The following is a 17,553-nucleotide window of genomic DNA, read 5'->3' on the forward strand; positions in this document are numbered from 1 at the left end:
ACACACTGAAAAAGAAACATAACCCCCTTGCTCTGTGATCGCCTGTGACAGCTGTCGGTCTTCCAGTGGCTCAGGCCTATTTCTGACGTGTTCTTATTGTATAAAATTGTCCCAGACTTCTGAGCAAGTAACTCAGCTCTGCAAAGCCACAGGAAGGTCTGTAGTGAGAACGATGCAAAATATGAAGGGTAAAATTGCAGAGAGAGATGGGGGAGATGGTGTTTGTTGGCAGCTGACAGATTGAAAAGGAAAAATGTCAACATAGAAAGGAATAAAAGCCTAAAGGGAGAAAGGTGGAACCAGCAGATGACAACTCGTCAGCATGGAGGTTTCAATCCAGGGGCAGGGGCCAGCTCTTTCCTTTCCGACTGTCACCTTCTAACCAGCAAAACCTCTTCAGGTGTCTTTTCAGGGCGGCGAGCACGCTAAAGCTTAGACTTGTAGCATCTGGGAGTGATAGCCAACAATTGCTTTACACTATAAATCTGTGCATTTCTTGCTTGCAGAGTCTTTTTGCCCACAGCTCTTTAGCTGGCTCCTTCAGGCTCCTTTGAGTCTGAGCAAAGCGACCCAGGAGAGGGTTGCAGAGGTGCAAAGGGAAACCTTGAGATAAGTCCATCAAAGCTCGCTGACCACTAGGAAGGATGTAGAGGAAGAGGAGATAAACATTTTTGGAAGAATAGGTTGCTTCAGGTTTTCGCCATTAATCCTCGCCTCTTCTTTATCATGATTCAGCCCTTTTCATTGACTGTCCCCACAAATGCTTGGGTCAAACCTCCTTCTCACCCCAGAGGTCCATAAGGAGGAGTTAAGCTATGACAGTCAGTAACGGGATAATTTAGGTTGGAGAACTCGAACCTCTTGTGGCTGTGATTCAGGTGTAAAAATACTCCAGGCCAAAGTGTGAGGTATGAGTCTGCTCCTGCTCTGACTGGGTCTGTAGGGAGTTTATAGTCTCCTGCTGATCATGCAGCTCGTCCTCACCCAGGAGACACCTGGCAGTATGAGGTTGACGGAGAACAAAAATCCGCACATACTAAGATGTGATAAAATGGATATCAGAAGCGCAGAGCCACTAAAAGAGCTACCTTCCCCTCTTTTTCTCTTCAGGAGTACTCCTAGGTATTTGCACAGCACCGACACAGATGACAAGCCAAAATCTGCAACCAAACTAATGCTGTTTTCTAAACATTGAAAATATTCATGGCTTTTAATTTTAATTTTTTTTAGTACCTTCGAGAAAACGACAGCCACGTCCAGTAAGTCGGTTGATAGTTATTTATATTTTCTTTTCTGTTCCAATTACAAGAATTAAAATGCATGACGTGCCAAAGATATGTATTTGGAAGGTCTTTTGAACTAAATATTGTTAGCAATGGGATATTGTTGATTATATTCACACAGCTCAGCTAGCTATTATTAGCGGGTTTTTTTTGTTACGAGTATTTAGTCATATGCCATTTTGTGAATCTCTGCTATGCTTTGAACATTTCACAACTTCTACTAGCTGAAGAGCTTCTGATGTTTCAGACTTATTATTTATAAATCCCTATGAGGTTGCAAACGACATTCAGTGGCAATTAGAAGAAAGTTCATGGATCAAAAATTATGACTAATGGAGACAAATTAGACATTGTGTAGCGCTTTAAAATTAAACCCCACCAATATTAGTCTAATCAATATTGTTTATAGAAAAATGACTTGCATACTACAAACCCCCCAACTTACAATAAGAGACATTTTCCTGGAGCAAATAAGCTGTATATCAAAAGACAAAATAATTGCATATAAAAAATGCCACCAAAACTGCATTTTCACCATGGAAGAATAATTCAAGAACAAACAATTTTCACAAAACTCCCACTAACAGCAGCGGTTCATTATAATCACTAAGTCAAACATTCACTTAGCATCACTGATGCTGACAATTAGTCTTTTGTCTTTTTCACATCTGGTGCTTTTAGCAAGATTCATTTAATCAAGAAGTTTATCCAGATACTAATTTATTTACTGATACACTCTTGGTTTATTTTGCAGCTTCCATTCATGATCAGAAGATCCTAATTCTTTCCTTTTTAAGACACTCTGATAATAACTATATGATTTAAATAAGTAAATACATGGATATACTAAATACATACATAAATAAAAATTAAAGGTTTGTCTACACTGACTTTAAAATAAGTGATATTAGGAATACATCCCAGGGTGTGATTTGTAATCATTTTTGTCACACATCAGAGCAAAAATCAATACAGATTTGCAGGAGCAAAACAAGGTATGTCTTGATTAAAGACCAGATGTTACTCTCCTTCATTAATCTGGAAAACAGCGTGACTATGGGTGACGGACTTAGTCTCATTATCAGTGCTTGTATTGTGAAAATTTTTTTTTTTTAATCAGTGGCAAAACAGAAAAAAAAATCCTTTAACATAAAGAGATTTCTTCTCTTATTCTTATAAAACAGCTTCTCTCTTCTCCCTGCCCTCTGGAAAATAATGATCAGGTTGAAAATGAATTGTCCATGGTGGGATAATTGAAATAACCTTTGAATTTTTCATAGTTGTATCTAACTAGATTCAATTAAACAGGGTTTTTAAATGCAGCATTAAAAATATTGAATAAAATGTTTTAACTTAAAAAAAATAATCACTTTTTTTCTATGCATTAATAGAACTCAACTCATTTCTATGAAATTTTGATGTAGACTGTATTTGTACTAAGCAAGCTGTTTCTCTGGTGCATATTGCCAGTTCATAATCCGCAACACTTTTCAGAATAGCTAATTCTCACGTGCGTCGCCCTCCTAGCAGCATCCCTTCAGAATGCCACGCAGCATCACCTCTCCTGTAAGCGTGCAGAAACATTTTCTGCACTTACCCAAATTGCTTACAGCAGACTCCCAACAATGGTCGTAACTTGGACATCTCAAAATGTAACCTCTGAGCTTATACAGATCTTCACACAAATAATCGCCTTTCATGATCAATAGTACTGTGGTTTCCTTTATAAGAAAGCAATTTATGTAATTTGAGAAACTCAAGTGAAAATAAGCTTCCTTTAAAGGAAACACATTGTTTGTAAGCCACAAAAGAAATAGAAATTGAAAGTCAGTCTTCTTTTTTTGGTGCAATATCATTGATGAAGGTTTTGCTAGCAACTGGAATTATGTACTGAGATAGGAAATAAATAAAAAAAAAAAAAAAAAGAAGAAAAAACTAAGCTTTTGAATAAGCCTGCCATCTCCAAATCCTAATGGTTCAAAGCCAGAAATAACTTTTCCAGACACGCCCCATCCTTCTTCTGCTGAGTAATTCCTATGCATTTTAGGAAGGATAGGTGATTTTTTGCCAAGAGATTAGAATTCTAGTTGAGAGAAATTAAAAGACAAGAAAAGAAAAAGGTCTGACAACCACCCTGGTTACCTGACATTTACCCATCCTCTCACCTACTACATTTCCCAGTAAAATGTTATGTTCTTTTACGGCACTGGGATTTACCATAGGATGAGAAGAGCTTAGGGCCTGTCCTGCAGCTTGGGTCTGTAGGACTACATCTATAAATCTACTTTAGTAAAATAGCAGTGGTTTTGGTGCAGACGTGATAACTTGTATTGTCCCGAGAGAGCACCCAATAAAACTGGCAATGGCAACCCGTGCATAGCCAGGCTGCTGGGGAGAGGCAGGGAATTTAGCTGTCAAGTTCCAGTACCGTCTGGCTGCATTGCAGAGAACCGTCTCCAGCCGATATTCTTTAGTAACGTAGCTCTGACTTTCATTCTGGGATGTGCCTGGAGTTTTAAACCGAGAGGCTCTGCCCAGCTCCCGTTCAGGCTTCCAAATCCTACTCAGCATACACAGACTTTTCCTATACTTCATCACCCCTCAGGCACAGCAAAATGAATTTGTTTCATTTTCACCTGGAGGGGTATCCAGTTCTCAAAGGACAAAGCAAAATCTGTAAAGGAAAACAAAACAACTTTGGAAATGCTGTACTTGATTACCCTCCCCGGACACGCAGGCAGGTAGGTGGAAGGGAGGTCGCTTTCCCTTTGAGTGCTAGAAGTCCCTAATGGGAGCTCTAACAACAGAAGTATTACCGTGAAGCCAGCTCATATAACAGCTGCTATTTCTAAGGGTCCACAGAGCAAAAGAGAGAGCTTAGCCTTGTCTCTTTTCTTAAAAAAAAAAAAAAAGGGAAATGAGGTTAGTTTTGTACTGACTTGTGGCTGTCAGCACAAGGGTAATGTTTCATTGCTGGCTAACTTCACTTACTCTTTCAAAACAGTAGTGTAGCCATCTAATTTGGGGGTCTGTAAGTTCTTTTCTCAGGCATATTTCTTGTGTCAAAAAGGAAATGCTTTATGTACCTTGTGGCTATGTAAATGTGTGCCATTTCTGAGTCATGTTTAGACTAGACATATATTCATACGTTAAAAATTTAATTCCCCCAACATCCGCATAGACAAATGTAGGAAATGCATTCTGGGTGTTATAATGAGATATTCTTATCAGGATGATTCTCTTAAGAAGCTAATAGAACTTACATGAGACAGAAGAAGGTGTATGAAATGACTCGTTTTCAGAGTTTGAAGGCTTAAAAAATAAAATTACCTGGGTATCCACAGGCTTCCTGAATAAAGACAAATAACTTGTAAACTAGCAAAGTTTCAGAAAAGTGACTCCATTAATTTAAAGATTTCAGTGAAGTGTAATGAATTGGCTTTCTTCACAGTAAATAACATTTGTAAACTGTAACCTGACAGATGCCCTTATAAAAGCTAGAGGAAGATTTAAAAAGCACATAGCAAAATAATGTCTATATTGCGGTATCTTAAATTGTATGAAAGCAACAGCACAACATTTACAGTTATTTAGGTAATGACAGCTTATTAGGGAAAAACTGTTATTCTCTTTATCACATCTTCACTTGCTCCAGAAGTGTTAAGGCGTTTGTTTAATATTGACACAAAGCAGTAAAAATAAATCACAGCAGAAGAGATGAGCATATCTCTGGCTGGACAGGGCCGGGATTTTGAATGAAGACACATCTTGCAGAGCTGACACACATAGTGGGAGTACAAGAATGAATAATCACGATTCTAGGCAAAAAGTCTCCCATTAGATCAATCCCTCTATTAAATAATGGCTCTCGGTGGCTTTTTTCAGTGAGTTTGTGTCATGACATACCAGAATAGCTGTAATCCAGCCCTCATGCTGATTTAAGTCACTCTAAGAGCAACCAGCAAGTTGCACGGGAGTGATGGAGGGGCTTCCTCCTCCTCCTCCTCTGCTGCCATCAGGTCTTGCATGTGCTAGGCATGCCCTACCAGATGGGAAATAACTAAGGATCTCGCTCTAAAAATGCAATTTTTCTCCTTCGTTTTCCCTTCACTACGCGGCTGTGGGTGGCGATTTGCACACACACAAGCAGGTTATAATGAGACGGCTGCGTACCGTGCCTGTTTACCCACCACCCCCTCTCACGGGCATGCCACCCCCTCTGTGGTAGCGAGTGAACCGTATGTGTAACTCCTGTCAGCCCCAAAACTAAATCAAAGCTTCTTCTGGGCTGTATGAACATGCCATGCTGTAGGCTGAAGACGTTCAGGAGCTGCTTCGTGTATGATGAAATGCTTCCACTGCAAGACAACTCAGTCTAATAGCTTCTGGACAGATTCAAGCCTCCCATCACTATCTGAAGGCCTTTAGAAATAAGTTCTCCATCCTATCATTACTGATAGTCACAAAGGTATCACAAATGTTGTCTGCAGTCATTTGAACCAAGAGTGTAGTGGTTTGACAGGTCTGGTGATCTGACTGGAAGAAGTTTGGTGTCACATATAAAGTTTTCTGGTCTCATTTCTCACACTTTACGGGAGTGATATCCAAATATAATTTGTGTTGGCACAGCTATACATTACTTGAGAGCAAACCTGTTCCCTCTGTTCCCATTAAAAATTCTGAGGTATAGGGAATAACTCAGGAATGACATTTACTCCTTCAATAATAGGTTAAAGGAATTGCAATAAGGGGGATGAAAATAACTTTTAAAAAGTCAAAGAAAAGGCTATGGCATTGCTCAGGTGTTTTTGGCCAATGTTGCAGATTCTCCATCTAGAAAACATACTGATTTTTTTAAAACCTTGCTGATAGTTTAAGGAATTATATAACAAGGTTTCAGTTTTCACAGCACACTATTTCAGAATGATTTCTGTAAGGTTCCCTTCACTATGTTTGCAAGAATTAATTTTGCCATGAAAATATTATACAGAGGAGGTGTCTCTCTCATATGTTTTGGGAGCTGTTTATTCCGCTGTGCAATGTGAAAATTGCTCATGAAGTGATCTAGATATCATCACATATAACAGCAAAGCAAAAACACTTAAAATGGGTAAACTACACGTCATTGGTGAAGCAAAAGAGGTAAGAACCAGATTTGGTGACAAATATGAGCCTGTTCTCTTGTTTTGTGATCTGGTTTATTTTTATACCATTTATTGCTTGATCTGTGTCTGCTGTTCCAAATTATGTTATCTTAATTAAGCAGAGCTGTTCTGCCAGAAAGCAGAGGGTCCTCAGCCTTTCTCACAAACATCGGACCTAAAGTAATTGAGGATAGCATGAGGATGTTTTTTGAAAATACTCTCATGAATGATTTTCCTTTAGTGAGATTTTTTTGGTCATTACTATGTTACAGCACTAACCATATGGCGACGTCTTAGTGAGAAATTTGCTCTTGTGAAGACTTCAGCAAATGCATTCAGCGTCTACGTCTGGTCAGGATGTAGTGGAATATCTGACTGGAGAAATGCTCCAACCAGGTTGAGAACTATGCAAAAATGCACCTTACCTTTTTTTTTATTCAATAGCTCTGTAATGAGAGGAGTCACCCAGCACAGGACATCTCTAGACTACTCCCTCTTTTCTCTGAGGAAATTCAGTCTCCGTATCTCATCTGGTCACTAAACTAGGAGCCACCCTGACAAAAAGGGCAGAGAAAGAGGCTCCTAGTCTCTTTTTTTTAACTGCATCCCATTTCAAACAGGCTAATTGAAGCTTTATTAAATGAAAGGAAGAGAGAACAGTTAGACAACAACTAGGACATTGACCTGGGAAGTATGAGATATGACTTTCAAACCCTGTCTCCCAGGCTAAAGGAAAGATATGAACTTCTTCTCTACCCCTTGTTAAGCTGCTCCAGCCATCAAAAGACCGCGTGTTTGCCTTTGGCATGTCGTGTGGGAAAACTGCTGTAGGCATCTGGGTCTGAAAGAGGCTCAGGGTGATGAGCTCAAACCTTCAAATGGAGAACAGGGGTTCAGAAGGGAAAACTCTTCTTGGTCTTCTCTGTGGTTCACGAAGCTCCCTACCAACCCTGTCTGTCCCATCCGTTCTTTTCTGGGCACCGCACAGTAAACCCTGATTAGAAATAGGCTGTAGGTTTTTCTGATGCTAGCACAGATCCCAGTAAGTGCTGTCTTTTTTCTGGGTCGGTTCCTGGCATCCATATGTTGTTTAATTGATACAGAATGTGTGTGCCTTTGCAGTACTAATTTCAAAAAGAGAGGTTGAAGGCAAAACTGCCACTTGTTATACTGCTTGCTTTATGGATAGGCAAAGTTAGGGTTACCAGAAATGTGCCTGCAGCGTGCCGTTTTTGTGCCTCACTAGTTAGTTTCCAAAAGGATAAGGACATTGCTAAGGAGGAACGGAGCTCTGTAAACACAACTTTGGCTTTTGCAGCGCTCCCAGGGAAGATACAGCAAGAAGCCAAACAAGTCGAAGATGATAATGGATTATCTGTAGCAACTTACGCTTCCACTTGTCAAGAGCTCTCCAAACCGAGGTCTTGACTAAGCACAGCTGCTCCTTCTTGGACCATCTCCTACACCCAGGGGCTTCTATTCAGAAATACTGCAGACAGCACCGGCCCCGCTCGACACATCCACATCCATGGAGCGTTACACTGATGTGTGCGTTGCCTGGACAGAGAGAGGCATTTAAAAGATAAGATTCACACTAATGCTGAGGCTTTTACGACTGAATGCAATCAAAGATGCTTTAAACTTTACACCTTACTTTAATTCTCATCTTATATTCTCATCTATCGTTTACAGTTGGACTCAATGATCTTAAATGATTCTATGTTCCCTGATAATTAAATCTATATGTTAAATATCAAAAGGTTGTGGTGGAAGAGAGGTCGTACTGGGAGGCACTATAGAAGTCTGTCAAGCTCATCAGACTTGCCAAGACAGTTTAAACATGACCAATGAGCATTTTGGGGAGAAGAAAATCAGAGGTACTGAAGAGCTCATTAATGTACCAGAACAAAAACTAATGTCTGGAAGTTAAGCCCAAATCCGGCTAGAACCGAGATACTGCCCCTTTTAGTGATGAACTGGAATTTAGAAACCACGACCAAAGAGCAGGCAATTCTCCTTCTCCTGCCATCTCCAGATCACATCCAGATGCCTTCCTGTGATCTGCTTTGTCTGAATACAATTAGCGGTCTCGATACAGGGCCAGGAGAGAGAAACCTAGTTTGTTCTCTATGGGATATCTCACGGGAAAAAAACCAGTGGTCCTGAGCCACACGGCTGGAGCCCCAGTGGCTTCAGGTGTCTGGAGTGAGGTGCAACCTTGGGAAGAAGCCGTGACAACCCAGCTCCAGTCAGGTGCGGTGATGGGCATGGCTATGTCATGGTGCACCACACAGAGATACTTGAGCCAACGCTCAAGTCTTGCCGAGATAAAGTCGGCAGGGCCGTACTTACATTGCTTCAGGGGTGAAGGTAGTACTTTTGGGCTGTGCAGCGCTCCTGTACCTGGTGATTGGCTTCTTTAGAAGGGTCCTCAAATTCCCCCTACACTATAAAAAAAAATTGGTAAAACTAAGCTTGAATTTATATTGCTTAAGACACGCAAATAAAAACTGGGAAACCAATTCCTGCAGCAGTAAGTGGAAGTCCTCTTGATTATTTTTCATATTCTGTTGACAGACTGAATTTCACCCACAACTGTATATTCATTTTTAGAGGTGGGACAAGTAAAGATGGGCAAGGGGAGAAAGAGGCTGGGGCTTTTGCTGCCAGTGCAGCTCGGAACCATTCTCCTCTCCTCACAATGTGATACAGGCAACGGATGCACACAGACCGTGCATTTTAACTGGGAGAGGGCTGTATTCTTGGCTCAGTGAATTCATATCTGATTTTCTTTTTAATGCAAACTGCAGTGTGTGCCTAAGAGATTAATCAAAAAGATGAAGTAGTTTTGGTATCCATTCAGGAAATGCTACATTAATCACTGATTTTCATTTACATTACAAAAAGAAATTATCTGAGAGGCCTGACATCAGGCACTCAGAATTCCATATATTTGTTGCTAGAAGTCTAATAAGAAGATAAAAATTGCTTCTTTTGTTTTGCTGTTGTCCCACATCAGTCCATTTCTTCAAGGCGGTACCTGGTTGATATACTTAACACTTTATGTTTAAGTCAATATTTTCAGTTCTACTTAGCTTTTGAAATCAAATATTCAGAGACTTGACCTGTTCTTCTGGGCAAAATGACTGCTTCGGATGCCTCTATTAAAATATTAATGTGAATTTAAGATTTTATTATAATCATGACTTTAGTCTGCACTTTTGATTAATTAAAAACAGTAAATCTGTCAGAAAAATCTAATTCTGTACCTTCAGAATCATAATAAAACAGGAACATTTCATACCTCAATATTGTTTTCCAGTAATTCAGCTTTAAAATAGGAAGAAGAGTTGTTTTTAATGACAACATCCCAATAAAGAATTTATGTTAGTGTCCTGTTCTTAATCAGTAATAGTAACTTCTCATATTAAATCACCAATGGGTTTTATTTGAAATTAAGTTTTCCATTAAGGTTGTCCATCCTGTATTCCACTGAATAGCAGCAAAGCGAAAAAAAACCCCAATGCATCCGCAGTAGCCATACTCAGTAAGGTTTTATATAATATTTTCAACAGAACTTGATGTCAACCACTAGTTTTAAACAGCTTATCCTACAATGTCTATGAGAGGAAGGGAGCTCGGAGGGATTAAACATGATAGTTAACTTCTCCTGCTGCCTTGTTTTGTATTCATAGTAATTGTTGTTGCTATGTATTTATTAATTCCTTTACCTACCAATTTTCTGTGACTCTGGGGAGCGGTTTCAAAGCCAGAAGGGTAGGTGTGGAGCAGTAACTTCCAGAAGCTTGACATGAAGTTTGTAGTTCATAGCTTAAAGAAACAAACATTGTGAAATGGGCTGTGAAGATCTCTCCAGTAAAAAGGGAGCGAGCATTTTAACATCAATACCTGATAAGGTGTGGAAAACTGTCAGCCACCCTCATACATACCCAAAGGTTTTCGCAATAGCTATTTGCAGAAACAACATCCACAGTTGTGAGATTTTTATGGGCAGGAGACTATCACTCAAAGGCTGGGAAGACGATTTATCTCTGAATATGTAGGGCTGGTGTTAAACTCATGAAGTTCAGGCACGGACCCTCTCCACCCAGAAACTGCCTCCCTCCGGGAAAGTTTTGAGCATTACATTAAGAATTCAGGTTTTCTGTTGCCTATTTTCTCTCTTGGGTTCTATGGATCACAAAATCATAGCAAAAAACCAGGTTTTAAGGGATCTCTGAAGGCCTTGAGGCCAAGCCAGCTTTTAAGCTAGGTCAGGTTGCTTGAGGCCATGTCTGGTCAGCTTTTGAGTATTTTTTGGGATGGAGCTTTCACAACCTCTCTGGGCAACTGGCTTTGGTGTTTAACCACCTTCATTGTGGACATGTTTTTCAATACATGCAGTTGAAATTTCTCTTGTTACAACTGGTGTCCATTGCCTCTTACTCTGTTAGTGAAGAGGCTTTATGCAGCTATGGGAAGAGTATGGCTCTACCTTTTCTACAACTACCTTTTAGGCCGTGGAAGGCAGCAGTCAGGTGTCCCCGAAGCCACCTCTCCTCCAGGCTGAACCAGCCCAGGTCCCTCAGCGTCTCCTCACAGGTCAAGTGCTCCAGCCCCAACCAGCCTGGGGGCTTTCTGTTGAACTTGCTCTGGTTTGTTGATGTCTTTTGTACTTTACAGCCCACAAATGAACCCACTAGGACAGCTGCAGCCCAGAGCTGCTACATGGAGATGAAGAGTCATTCCCTCGACCTGCTGGCTGCATTCTTGCTCATACCTTACGTGGCTGGCCGCCTTCACTTCAAGGCACACTGCTAATTCAAGGTTCAATTTGTCCATCAGGACACAATTCACAGGTCTGTTTCTGTAAAGTGCTTTCTATCCAGCCAGTGCAGAGTCTGTGCTGTTGCATAGGCTTATTCCGTTCCAGGGGCTTTACATTTGTCATTGCTGAACATCATGAGGTTCCTGCCAGTCCATTCTTCCAGCTTGTTGAGGTCTCCTCAAACAGCATCTTTGCCCTTCGGTGTGCCAGCTGCTATCCCCATCTCTTGCCATTCACTATCTTTGTCGTGGTTTAACCCCAGCCAGAAACTAAGCACCACGCAGCCGCTCACTCACTCCCCCCCACCCAGTGGGATGGGGGAGAAAATCAGGAAAAGAAGTAAAACTCATGGGTTGAGATAAGAACGATTTAATAGAACAGAAAAGAAGAAACTAATAATGATAATGATAACACTAATAAAATGACAACAGTAGTAATAAAAGGATTGAAATGTACAAATGATGCGCAGGGCAATTGCTCACCACCCGCCAACCGACACCCAGCCAGTCCCCGAGCGGCGAATCCCTGCCCCCCCACTTCCCAGTTCCTAAACTAGATGGGACGTCCCATGGTATGGAATACACTGTTGGCCAGTTTGGGTCAGGTGCCCTGGCTGGGCATGAGAAGCTGAAAAATCCTTGACTCTAGTCTAAACACTACTGAGCAACAACTGAAAACATCAGTGTTATCAACATTCTTCACATACTGAACTCAAAACATAGCACTGTACCAGCTACTAGGAAGACAGTTAACTACATCCCAGCTGAAACCAGGACAATCTTGTAGATTGTGCATTCCTCCACATCGTCCAGGGGAAGACACTGAATAGAACTGGCCCCAGTATCAGCCACTGAGGAACACCAGTCATTACTAGCCACTCGGTAAACTTCAAGTGATTTACCACTACCTTTGAAACCTGAAGGCCCATCCAGTTATTCACCCATCTTGTAGCCTCCCCATCCACCTACACCTCCCGAGTTTGGCTACAAGGACTTTTGCATCCTTCCGCAGAAGGAAGCCTGGTTTCAAGAGGAAGGATGGAAATTGCTTCCTTCCTTCCTCCTTTAATTTCTCCTGTTCCTTTCTGTCTTTACTGCAGATCGCTCACTGTGGGTGAGTGTTGTAGCATCCCATGCTTATATAAAAGGTGAGTGGCAACATAGATTTTTTGCTATAATTTTTGAATGAAAGAGGCTGTAATTCTATGCTGTTGCTGTGAATCCAGGGAGGTCTAAGTATGCCTACTGTAGTAAAGACATCTGCTCGCTGTGCTATATTTGAGCTGGCATTGAGGCTCGCCCACAGATTGAACATGGCTTTGATACCGAGGCACTTTCTCTCTCTGATAATTTATGTCTGTGCATGGATTCCTACTGCGCCTAAAAACACATTGGGCAACACATACTTTTGTTCCCAGCACGTTGCTGGTTTTCCATCAACCCTCTTCCTTCTCTGTTATCAGAGAGAGATGTGGGAATCTACACTGGGACTTTGTGCTACAACACAAGTGGAAACCTCAGTGATTTCCCTAAGAAAATCATTTATTTTAACAGGCTCTCCAGCAGAAGACCACCACAGCCTGGTATTTGGGGATTTGACCATCCATTGGAGATCTGCCTGGAAGATGCTGTATGTTCCTTTCCCCCTGAATCTGGGTTTTATTTCCACAGGAGGAAGAAGGAGTGAGACGGGAGATAAGAGAGGGTGATACACACCCAAGCCAGAAAGCCAGCATGCACACCGAGATCGACTGCTGCAGGTACAGCTAATATTGGGCAAGGAGACGTTATGCAGATAACATCATGTTTTGTTTTCCATCAGCAGCCTCAGTTTTAGCATATGTGGCCCACATGCTGGAAACTGCTGCTGTAGCAATCAATCCAGTATTTATGCAGTTACGAACTAGTTATGAAATTTGCTCTTAGCAGCTGGAGAGAGATCAAGTTTTGTATCTTTGTACTCTGCCATGTTCTTCCACATCTTTTCAAAATAGCTGATGATCCATGCCCTACAAGTCCTTGAGGTGCCTGGTAGTCCCATCTTGTAAATCTTAACTGTAATGCACAATTTCCCCATGCAGTCAGTATTTTCTGTGTTGTCTATTAGCTGAGTATATACCAGTCTGTGTCCTGTCGGGGCAGCAAGAGAAGAGAAACTTCTCAAGCAATTATTAAAAAGTATAGAAAGAGGCACATCTTAATCTCCACTTCCTTGAAGACAGCACAGCCTAACACTTCGCTTGGTTGAGATTCCTGTCTCTGCCTGGGATTTACACAATTATTAGTTTCCTGTTAATTCTCACTGCCTTTAAAACACCTTTATAGCAGTTCTTTCTCATTCTAGAAAGATGTCAGGGTAGGACATCTTCTGTTTGACATAGTAAATAAGCCAGTAGTCAGGGCAAACATACCTGGAATTGTATAAAGCTGAGCTCAGGTCTTCCATTCGCCCAAGTTTACACTTTCTGCTGAACCCCACCAGACTGTACAGTAATCTTCAGGCGGCAGGAGGAGAAAGGTGGCTCAGTATTGCTTATTGAAGGTGCTGCCCTCTGCATGTGAAAATGTGAGTAAGAGAAGTTCCTTTTACCAAATACTGAAGAGGACGTTTGGGGCATTTCAATTCCTATTTTAATATAAATCAGGAATTTTATTGTAAAGCTTGACCTCTGATTAGATCACGCAAAGTGGAATTTTCAGAAGGATTTAGGACCCACTGTCCCAGGATGTTCTGGGGCATTGGCTTCTGCTATAAGGATGGAGAAAGGAACTTGAACCAGGATTTCCCATTTCGATGCTCAGCCACTGTGATCTTAGGGACTGCGTAGGGGCATCAAGTTTTCCCTTGAGGTATGGTTAAACTAGGGGAGATAAAGAAATATAGCAAACTGGTTTCAGCATCAGGTAAGTGTTGTGCAACTCTATCCTGCCCAGGTGTTGGTGGTCTGCACGTACTCACTGAGGAACTTAAGATGATTGTGAAAATTCAGTGGCAGAAATTGATGTGCTGAAGAACTTTTACCTCATGGGGGCAAGAGAAGAAGAGGATGTGATACGGTCATTTGGGTCCCAAATCCTCTTTGGGTTGTTAGACCTCCAAAAAGCCTCTCTCCCCATCATTGTTTTATGTGGAAAAGCCAACATGACTGATGACTCTTTATGTTTCCTCTACCGCTGAGAATACCTGTATATCGCACCCTTCAAATCACCAACATGCTGCTGCACTTACTGAATATAGATTGTAATAATTTCAATAATTAAACCACAGAATTATTAAATGACTTGAGAGACTCCAGCAGGAATATTGGAATTTTAATGGCTTATGATAAAAAGCCCTCTTAAATAAGAATGTAAAATAGCAATAGTTGTGCTCACAAGTGCAAGCTGTACAAGTCAAGAAGGCTGAGTGTAGAACAGTTTGAAAAGAAAAAAGCCAGACTTTGTTTTTATCCTAATTTACTTTCAAAACCTGGGCTTTTGGGCACATTGCACTGTGCTCAGCCTGATTTACTTTTATTATTTTTGCTGCTGGTTTTGTTCTGTCAGTTTTTCTGTGGGTGCCCCCCCCCCCCTTTTTTTTTTAAATAATACTTTTTGTATATTTCTTGTTCTCAAAGATGATTTAGAAAAAAATTACAGGCTACAAATGTAATCATGAGGCTGGCAGTAGGGTTATTCTGACTAGATATTCCTCCCTGTGTGTTTCTTTTCTAAATCAGGTTTAATGCTGGCTTTTGCAGCACAGCCTACCAATCGAACAGAAAGTCACAGGGTACATTTTGGTGTGACCACGCACACTTAACCTCATCTTTCTTTTATTCTTTGGCATGAAGACCCCTTTGGTGGAAGCTATTCTGTAAAACTATTTATTGCTTTGCTTTTCTTCCATTTATGTTCACAGATAAAAGAGCATTAAGAGGAAAAATCAGTGTTGCTCTAACCTTGTTTTTCTTCGTGTCGTGAACAAAGCTATAGTGTGAAGTCCAAAAAAGCACTGAAGAATCATGAAAGATTCATATTTGTCATGTTTTCACAAAGTGGATTTAACTGAGGAAAAATGATTTTGAAACCACAGAGGGGAAGTATGTGTTGCATACACTATCGGATATTCTCAGCTGGTGAGGGGAATGTGTGACATACAGCTCTATGCCTGAAAGCAGTGATTTTCATTCATTCTTTGTGTTTTGCAAACTAGCCTTTCCACAGGAAGAACTGCTGCGCTTTCAACAAGTGGGGGGTACAAAGAGTCAGACCCTGGTCTGACAGCCGAAGAGGGGGTCCTGGTGCTCCTTTATACCCCCCCAGCTCTCCCTTTCCCTCCTTGCTGCTGCATGGCACTGCTGCTGCTGCTGCTCTCCATACAGAAAAGCGAGCTCAGCCTGAGAGACGCTGTTTCTGGGATTCTTCCAGGCCCTGTTCTATGAGCAAGGTGGAAGAAACGGAGAAATTTGGGAAAAGCATTTTTCAGCCCCATGCAGCTTCATTCTTGCAGCTTTCCCTCAACCTATGCCTATTTTACATAACGTTCATTCTTGCTGCATGTCTCATTTAGCCTCTGGGCTAAACGGAGTGCGTAATAGTTCAAGCCAGTTGAAGATTGTTCCTTCCTGCAATAAAACTGCATTTGCTTCATTTGCCATGAATGATAAGCAGGAACTTCTGCAAATCAAACACCCCTTCTTTTTTTCTCTGTTACACAATGGTTCATAACAAGAATTTAATTTGTTATTATATTAAAAGATTTTAATTTCTCCAAATGGAAGTCCATTTCTATTCTCTCTTTCCCATTACTTGTATTTATGCTAACACTGTAAAGACAATCCAACATGGGGCCTTTCATCAAAAATGCATAAAAAATAAGGAAACAAATGATTTCTTCCCAGTGCCATTTTTTGGCTATCATGTTGCAGAATGTAAAAGCTCTGAAGGCCTCTTTTGGTTTTTACTCTGCCTGCAAAGGAAGGGATGGAAATACAGACCCATCTCATTTGCTGTTAGTGTGGAGGCAGTGAATCAACCCATTTCTCCCATTTTGCCTTTACCCAGAAAGGACAAATCCTTCCTCTCCGTTTAAAGCCTCCTTCAATCCAAGGCACTCCCATGCACCTCCAATTACACTAACTCCGCATCTTCCTGCTGAGCTGGCTCTCTTCCCTGCAACATTTTCCTTTCACTCTGTCCTCAGACGTTTTGGTTTTTTCTCGAACGCGGTGTATTTTCAGGCAAGGTCGGAGGACGATGTCGCAAGTCGGAGCCGGCGCGGCTTCAGCAGGCTCCCGGGAAACACCTCTCCTCCTGGCACGCTCTCACCCGCTGTCACAGCTGAGCACCGATGCTCTTGCTTCTTGCAGGCTTGCTTTTAACCGCACAGCATCGGCAGCTCTCCAAAAGGCTGTTAAATGGAGCCGCTCTCGCCCCATCTGGCCGACACGAGGAGATGTGCTGGGTTTGGCTCAGCTGGAAGCGGGTCTCTCCGTGTCTTTTGAGGTACTTTCATAAAGCTCATGGCTTGTTCATTAGGAAAGTGTTACGGCTCGTAGGCACAGTTAATTAGCACTTATGAATAAAAGAAAAGTAGGAAGGAAAATTAGGGGAGTAAGAACAACTTAAATGAACTGGAAGAAGAACAGCGTAGGTCTATAAGAGCAAAGCACTCAAAGAATTAATAAAAAATATATTGATACTGTAGGTTTTACAGTGATTTTTCATTCCCAGTCTGTCTAACATAAAGCAAGTACTATGTGGCGTGTAGTCCGGCTGAACCAGCACACACACCCAGAGGTATGTCTGTCTGTCTGTCAGTCGGGTCCCTCTCTGGTGCTGAACAGCCAGGAAACAGCAGAGTACTTCAATAGGGAGAATAGAGTAACTGTGTGTAGGGCTGTCATTGATGCTATCGTGACATTTTTAACAACCAGCTGAACAAGGACCACTAGTCTCACTTTACTTTCCTCCCTGTGGCTGCAATCCACTGTTAGATTTTTTTTTTGCACAACTGTATTACGAAAAGCTTAAAAGCAGGAACTGTGCTGCAGAAGAGCAGAAGAGACAGGTTGCCCTCTTGATGGCTAAATACGTGTAAGAGAATGAATCAGTAATCAGAAGAAATTTCTGCATCAGCTATTGCAGCACCTCAACAATTCGGGGATAAATCAGGGCGGAAACAGCAAGGAGTTGTGGCAAACTTTGCTCTTCCTGTGGCAGCAGGAGGCTGTGGCTCTCTTCTAACCTTTTTTTAGTTCCTTTGACTTTGAATAGTGCCAGCGAGGCATTTCAGGGAAGAAAAGCTGCCCATGAAC

The sequence above is a fragment of the Haliaeetus albicilla genome, chromosome 14 (assembly GCF_947461875.1).
Source record: "Haliaeetus albicilla chromosome 14, bHalAlb1.1, whole genome shotgun sequence".
Lineage (NCBI taxonomy): Eukaryota > Metazoa > Chordata > Aves > Accipitriformes > Accipitridae > Haliaeetus > Haliaeetus albicilla.